The 8,420-nt window shown below is 34.6% G+C and overlaps 1 pseudogene; it reads right to left on the bottom strand.

Annotated features, from left to right (window-relative positions):
* Window positions 1-3,602: 3,602 nt before the first annotated feature.
* LOC140516722 (olfactory receptor 4C11-like) lies at window positions 3,603-4,609 on the bottom strand (annotated as a pseudogene).
* Window positions 4,610-8,420: the final 3,811 nt, after the last annotated feature.

Genomic DNA, 8,420 nt, shown 5'->3' with positions numbered 1-8,420 from the left:
TCTGGATGGGGGTGGGCTCTGTGTTTGGTTTTCTTAGAGCCTAATTTTTTTTTCTTAAAAGATTATTTAAGTGCTTTCATCAAACTTTAGAAACTTAGAGAACTCTCAGTCTCTAGGAAAATGAGGGGTGTTCTTTATGGGCGAATTCACTCCATATGCTTTGTAACTTAAAGGTAGATGAATGAAGAAATAACCCAATCAAATTTGATCTAACCTGATCTGGAGCTAAATCCTGGCTGAAGCAGAAAATACAGGTGAACTGGGTCTTCATTGCAAGTTCCTTATCGAACCTAGTGTTTAGCACTCTCTCTATAAATGCCATTATCTCTGAAACAAAAATAATCATTTGTACAGTGTTCACTGTGCCCTTTTGAATACCCTACCATCTTACCCCCCAAAAAGTATTTTCTTAGAAAGAAAAAATCCATTTAAAGCTACAGTAGACACTACAAAATGTCTGTAAGTCTAACTGCGAAAAGAAACCCAGGGACTATATGGACACAATTACAAAACACTTTTCACTCAAATAATGTCAGATCTAAGTAAGTGGAAAAAATATTAGTTGTTCTTGCGTAGGCTGAGAAATATAATAAAAATGACAATTCTACCTACGTTAATTTACTTATTCAGTGCCATACCAATCAAACTACCAGAAAAACATTTCTAGAATTAGAACAAATAATATCAAAATTCATCTTGAAGAACAAAAGATTGAGAATATCAAGAAAATTAATTTAAAAAATGTTAGGGAAGGTGGCTTAGCTCTACCAGATATCAAATTGTATTACAAAACAGCACTCATCAAAACCACTTGGTAATGGCTGAGAAATAGAGGGATAATAGTGTAATAGGTTAAGTACTCAAAGCAAAGTAGTAAGTGAATATAATAATCCACTGTTTGATAACCCCAAGGACCCGAACTTCTGGGATAAGAACTCACTGTTTGACAAAAACTGCTCAGAAAACTGGATTACAGTGTATAGGAAACTAGGCATAGATCAATGCCTGACTCAAGTGAAAATGGATATATTATCTGTGTATAAAGACTGATACTACAAACAAATTAGAGGAGCGAGGAATAATGTATTTGTCATATTTATTGAGAATGGAGAGATTTATGACCTAACAAGAGTTAGAGAATATTCTGAAGTACAAAATGGATAATTTTGCTTACATTAAATTGAAAATTTTTTTCACAATCAAACCCAGTGCAACCAAGAATAAGACAGAATCAGAAAACTGGGAATGAATTTTTGGAACTAGTGTCTGTGATAAAAGCCTCATTTCTAAACGTAGAGGGAACTGAGTCAAATGTACAAGATTACAAGTCATTCCCTATCTGATAAATCGTCAAAGCATATGGACAGGCAGTTTTCAGAGGAAAAGATTAAAACTATCTATATTCATAAGGTAAAATGCTCTAAATTCTATTGATTGTAGAGACGCAAATCAAAAAAACTCTGAGGTACCATATCACACCTATCAGATCGGCTTACATGATAAAACAGGAAGATGATAAATGCTGGAGAAGAGGTAGTAGAGTTGGAATAATAATTCATTGTAGGTGGAGATGAGAGCTAATTCAACTGTTATAGGGACCAATTTGGAACTATGTCCACAGGGTTTCAAAAATGTGCATACACTTTGACCCAGCAATATCGCTTCTAGAACTGTATCTCAAAGAAGTCGTATAAATGGGAAAGCGTCCTACGTGTACAAAATATTTCTAGCAGCTCTCTTTGTGATGGCCGAGAACTGGAAGTGGAGGGGATGCCCATCAATTGGGGAATGGCTGAACAAGGTGCCATATAGGAATGTAATGGAATAGTATTTTGTTATAAGAAATGATGAACAGGAAGAATCCATAGAGGCCTGGAAAGACTTATATGAACTGATGTTCTTTCTCTGTAATTGGAACCCATAATGATGCAGCATATTTTCTCTTCTGGTATGCTTTGTTTTGTTTTTTTCTCATGGTTTCTCCCATTCATTTTAATTTTTCTATGCAACATGACTAATGTGAAAATGTGTTTAACAAGAATGTGTGTGTAGAACCCCTATAAAACTGCATGCCATTTAGGGGAGGGAGTAGGGAGAGAAAAGGAGAAAATCTGAACCCTGTGGAAGTGATTGTTGAAAACTAAAAACAAATAAATTAATAATACAAATGCATTTTCTTATAATAATCAAATATTAGAAATAAAAGGATCATGTGTAATCTTCTCAATATAGCAAATGTGGCCTCAGCTCTAGAGAAGTTCAGTGAGTAACTTTCTTACCATTATAATTTTTAGTTGTAGAAATATTCAGGAGTAAAGTGAGTATTTCAGCTTAGCCCAAGTAGCTCCAATACACTTTAAGCTATATAATTTGAATTTTTTTTGCCTGGACGACCATTAATGAGTGATTTATTAACAAGTACTCCCATCAGTTAGTGGAAATTTATTGCATGGACTGGGTCAGATTTTGAATGGTGATTTTCCCTGTTGCTTTTATTTTTTTTGTAATCTCTTTTTTATTATGTAAACTGCATGTGAATTTACACTCTATCTTTTCTAAAATCTAGACTTTACCCCTCATTATAGTTTTGTTTTCTCCACACAAACCGTTATTTTAAAATATTAAAAATGTTGTAGCAATTTATCCTTCCCAATGACTTCTTGCATCCAGTTATAGAACTCTGCCCGCTGTCACATGTGGCTATTCCAGAAAGCTATCCAAGGTTTGTACTATGACTCCTGAAATCCTAGAAATATGTATTTTTTGACAAGTAGTGATCGACTTTTAATCTGTTTCAATGAAAGGACACGTACTTCAAATAAAGACATTTTGTAAATTACCACAATAGGAAATTAAAAAAGAATATTTTCTAAGTAGAAATGAACACATCCTTCTTTCACGTCGTGAAGATTCACCTATGTAACTGAGGAATGAAGAACTTTGCAGGAGAAGAACAGAAAAGGGGAAAATTGGATAAGATAGCAGTATAGTATGGTGAAAATACCCCTAGGCTGGGATGAAAATCCAAGACTTCTGTCGCTTAAGATTTATGTCGACTTAGGTGAAATCCTTCACCACTATAGTCTGCAGTTTCTTCACATATCAATTGAAACCTCTAATCTCCCTTCTCAACTGAAAGCTATAAAGTCATTGATTTTTCTCCCTAGTCAACAAAAGCAACATACATATAGTGGCATCATTGTGGGCTATACAGGCACCACGTATAATTAAGAGTTGTAAACATTCATAGTGATGTCATTATTTTGGTATTTTGGGTTGAACATAATAGATTCATTAGTCTTTATGTACTTAACAGTCTATATATTATTCTTATAATTTCAGGGATCAGGAAGAAGTACAAACTGATGACATCTCTTATTCACATTGGTCCAAATCTTCTTTGAAGCAGAAGGTGATACTCATTTTTTCAACATCTATTTTGTTCCAGACACTGTGCTAAGCACTTTACAAATATTATCTGAATTAATCCTCACAAGAACCCTGGGAGATAGATGTTATTACTCTTACTTTACATTTGAGGAAACTGAAGTAGACAGCTTTGAAATGACATGTGAATCATTTCAGGTGGGGAGTTATGTATTCTATTTTCCACTAGAAATTACACTGTTGCTCCATATCTTTACCACAGCAGATTTACTTTTGCATTCCTCAAGGTATAGATCAAGGGGTTGAGCAAAGGACTTCCAGTGGTATAAAATACAGAAACCAAGTCATCCAAAGGGAAGATAATTGGGGGCTGAATACATATGAAAATACAAGGCAAAAGAATATAATGACCACGATTATATGGGAGGTACAGGTGGACAAGGCTTTATGCTTACCTTCTGCACTGTGATTTCTTAGTAAATAAATAATAAAAATATAGGAAGACATTAGAATTGCGAAGCTCATCATGCATATGGGTCCACTATTAGAAAGAACCAAAAGGTTTATCACATATATGTCAGTGCAGGCCAATTTCAACAAAGGCTGCAAATGCAGAAATAGAGAGCAATTACATTGAGATCACAGAAGAGTAAGCACAAGGCAAGGAAGATTTTGGTGATAGAATGCAGAAAATATCCCATCCAGACCAATATTACTAAAATCTCACACATCTTCTAGTTCATGATGACTGTGTAGTGCAGAGGTTTACAGATGGCCACATAGCGGTCATAGGCCATGAGGATAAGGAACAAGACTTCCATTCATCCAAAGAAATACATTCAGAAGAGTTGGGTCATGCACCCATCAAAGGAGACTGTCTGTTTTTTAGAGAGTTTCTCTACAATCATTTTGGGTACTGCACTACTAGAGAAACAGGAGTCCGCAAAGGACAAGTAGGTCAGAAAGAAGTACATGGGGGCCCCAAGTGTAGGACTAGTCTTTATGGTCAAAATGATGATGAGGTTTCCAACCACAGTTTCAGTATGTCAAATACCGTTTTCTTTTGCTCTCGGTCTTGTGTCAGTCCCAGGAGAATGAATTCAGTCACGTTGTTTGCATTTCTATGTTTTGAATGAAAATGGAAGGAAATATGTGAGAACTAATCATTATCTAAATAGAAGAAAGTAACATTAGGAAGTGACCCTGTGTCTTACTGAATCATTTTTCCGTTCTCAGGTATTTCAATGCTACCTGTACCTTTAAAAATCATATACGTAATATTAAAAAAAAATACAGTTAGCATAATATATTGTGACCCATCCTCCACATCTTCAGCTTGCTTATGAAAGAATAGTTTCGTTGTTAGTAGAAGGACAAAATATGAATTGCTAACTTACTGAAGTTAATAGTTGCTGAAAACTGATATTCTCCTTGCTTATTTTCTATTGTCTTGCTGTACTCAGTCTTATTTTTTCCTGCTGTTACATTTTATAAGTTTACTCCATAAGAAATATTGGTTTCCATCAAACCTATTTATCTACCTATCTACCTATCTATCTATCTATCTATCTATCTATCTATCTATCTATTTATCTGTCTATCTACCTATCTCAGTCTCTCTCTATATATACATATATATATATATATATCTTCATAACATATGACAATGTTTATATTTTTGATCTCAAGTAAAAGTGCAGGAGTCTCTGTTTCCATATGACATTTCTTCAAAAAAGGCAAGATGCTATCATGTACTCCTTAAATATTTTGTTATAATGGAAAGTATTTCTAGTCATTTAAACCACTAAATGTCATATAATATGCAGTATACTCACCTTCCTCGTTGTGAGTCAATGAGGGTTTTACTGTGTGTACATATCCTCTCTGGGCACAATATTCTAGATGTGTTCTGATAGGGTCAAAGCACAGTGTGATTATCAACATCCTCATTTTGAAAATATTATCTCCTGCAATTCACCAAATATTTCAATATACAGAGGTATATAAGTTAATATGTGTGTATGTATGTATATATATATATATATTTATGCATGTGTAGCAAATGTGGTGAACATATGTATACGTGTCTATAGACATACACACATCCATATGTACATATATATGTATATAACATCTGTTCACTCACAAATTAATTTATAATGTATCATCATTGTCATTCTATTCTTATATCACTGTGCTAACCATATCAAAAAAGGAAATAAGTTTAGTCACATATGAAGTATTCTTACTCAAATTCATTGGCTCCTATTGATTAATACTTTTGAGAATGATCACAAATCAGCCATTAAAAATACATTTTATATATTCTATCCAAGAATTCATGTCAATCTCATTGATGTGTGTGTGTTCATCCTTCGTTGCTGAAAACCATGCTATCAGAAAAATAATGGCATGACTTGCACTTGACTTTTTTTTGAGTAAGGGAGGGCTTTTCAGGTCACCAGCCTCACTTCTCCTCCAGAGCCATCTGAATCCAGTGACCAGATATTCATCAAGATGTCTAGAGATGACCCAGGACGAAGCAATTGAGGTTAAGTGACTTGCCCAAGGTCACACAGCTAGTGAGTGTCAAATGTCTGAGATGAGATTTGAACTCAGGTCCTTCTGATTCCTGCACTGGTGCTCTATTCAGTGCACCACCTAGCTTCCCCAATCTCATTAGTTAAGTTCCAAGAAGCTACCATCACTAATTTTTGAGAAAAGCATTGTTTCTTTTATCCAAAACGCAAGAGGACAATATTAAAAGTTGATGTTCAGAAGGAGTTTCCTTATTACTAAGAGAGGGAAGGAAACTTCATGTATCTAGATCCAGAACTGACCAGGCCAATTTCTGATCCAAATTCCCCATTTTACAGGTGAGGAAACAGTATGAAGGAATTTTCAGTGATTTTCCCAAGGTTGCATGGGTAGTAAGTGAAAAAGCCAAGATTCATATTTGTAAGCTTTGACTCTAAATTTACCCCTCTTCCCAATTCACAATACTGTCTTCCAAGTAAAAGCACTGGCAAACACGACTGATAAACTGTCAAACGATATGAACAAGTAGTTTTCCAAAGAAAAATAGTTAAATGAAAAAATGTTTTAAGTAACTATTCAATAGAGAAATGCAAAGTAAATCAAACTTGAGATCTCATTTGACACATACCAAATTAGTTAAAATGATTGAAGGGGAAAGTGACAAATATTGGAGGAGATGTGGAAAAATTGGGGCATTAATTCATTGTTGGTGGAATTGTGAACTAACCCAATCATCTTGGAGAGCAATTTTGGACTATGCCCAAAGAGTTATTAAACTCTCTATATCTTTTGAATCAAAAATATCACTAGTAAGTCTATTTCCAAACATGACTAAGGAAAAAGAATAAGGACCAATTTTATGTACTAAGGATAAAGGCAGGCATTGTTTTCCATTCGAAGTCTGAATGACTGCAATTGTTAGGAATCCTTATTTTCTAGTTTTCTTCTCCTATCCTTCCTTCTTCTCTTTCTTACCCTTCCATCTTATCCTCTTTCTCCCTCCCTCCTTCCCTTCCTTGCTTGCTTCCTTTCTTCTTTGCTTTCGTCCTCCTTTCTTAACTCTGCTCCTCTCTGTGTCTATATCTTTCTTTTCTTCTTTCTTTTTCTTTCTTCTTTCCTTCCTTTCTCTTCTTTCTTTCCTGCCTTTGTTTGATTATATATAAATTCCAACCTATAAGCATTATATAATTGAAGAAAACTAACAATCACTGTTAGAAAAAAAAGCAGGGAATGTTATAGAGAAGGGACAAAATTATGGTGGCAATCGTTAAAACACAGGCTGAGGGTTAATTGAAAGTGACCCAGCCAGGAAATAATTGAGATGTATAATTAACCTGTTGTATCACAAGCATTGTATAACTCCTTAAGAGGTTTTCCAAGGAGAACCAACAATTTAGGTTAGAAGGACCTTGAGTAACGTCCAAGGAAAATAATCCTAAGATTTCTGTGGACACATATCTGTACCAAGGACAATCAGACCATGATTTTCAAAGAATAGGTGATTGAGGCAATGTGCAAACTTCCATGCAACAAAGCCTTGCAGTGCAGGACTGCCACCTCTCTACTGAGATTAATATCTCCTTACCAGTCTTCAATCTCATGCCTTCTGTTACAGTCCATTGGAGCAGTGGTTTCCCACACTTGCATTACTCTGACGTCATTACTTTGCCATACCTTTCTATCAGGAGAAAAGTGGGCTGTTTCCATTGCTTTACTTGTGTCCTTGCTTCCTAACGCTTTGCCAAACGATGCAGATTATATTTCACTCGGGTCCACCTAAGATTTCCTGAAATAGAACTACTTCATATTATGTTGTGTTGTGAGAGAATTACACACCCCAGCCTTGGCAAAATAACAAAAAAAACCCCAATAATGTCAAAAAATAGCAATAATTATAAAAATTATGAGAATGAAGAACAAGGAGAAAAAGAAGAAGGAGGAGGAGAATGATTGAATAGAGGTGATGAAAATAGGATTGTTGGTTGCAATAACTGCTTTATATAATAATTGGTTGTTCTTTTTCTTCTCACTGTGTCCTTCTTTGAGTCTTTTTCCTCCTCTCTTCATTTCCTCTTTCTCTACGTTGTACTGCAATAATCAGAATAAATTTCTTTTGTAAAAAAAAATTCTTAGTTGTGATATTTACTTAACTGTAATATTTCTCGATCCTCATTATAAAACATATGCACTAGGATTTTCTCTTTCTTCAAAGAAAATAACATACGTAATTAATTCATTTTGTATCTCTCTGTCTTATAAGTCTAGGTGCTATAACTCACTTTGGCAGGAGAGGGAAAAACAGAAACAGAGACAGGGAAACAAAGAGATGAGAGCCTTTCTAAGGATTTGCATGAATTTTCAGAATCATAATTTTAACTGCATAAAAAATGTAGAAACTAGAAAGGAAACAAACTATATTGAATTATAGTTCTAAAACATTGATTAAAAGTTTCCAAGTATCAGGTTAATGAAAAACTGACTCAGAAAATAGATTT

This window comes from Notamacropus eugenii, chromosome Y (assembly GCF_028372415.1).
Source record: "Notamacropus eugenii isolate mMacEug1 chromosome Y, mMacEug1.pri_v2, whole genome shotgun sequence".
Classification (NCBI taxonomy): Eukaryota; Metazoa; Chordata; class Mammalia; order Diprotodontia; family Macropodidae; genus Notamacropus; species Notamacropus eugenii.
The sequence above is the reverse complement of the archived record's forward strand: the minus strand, read 5'-3'. Positions and strand labels throughout refer to the sequence as shown.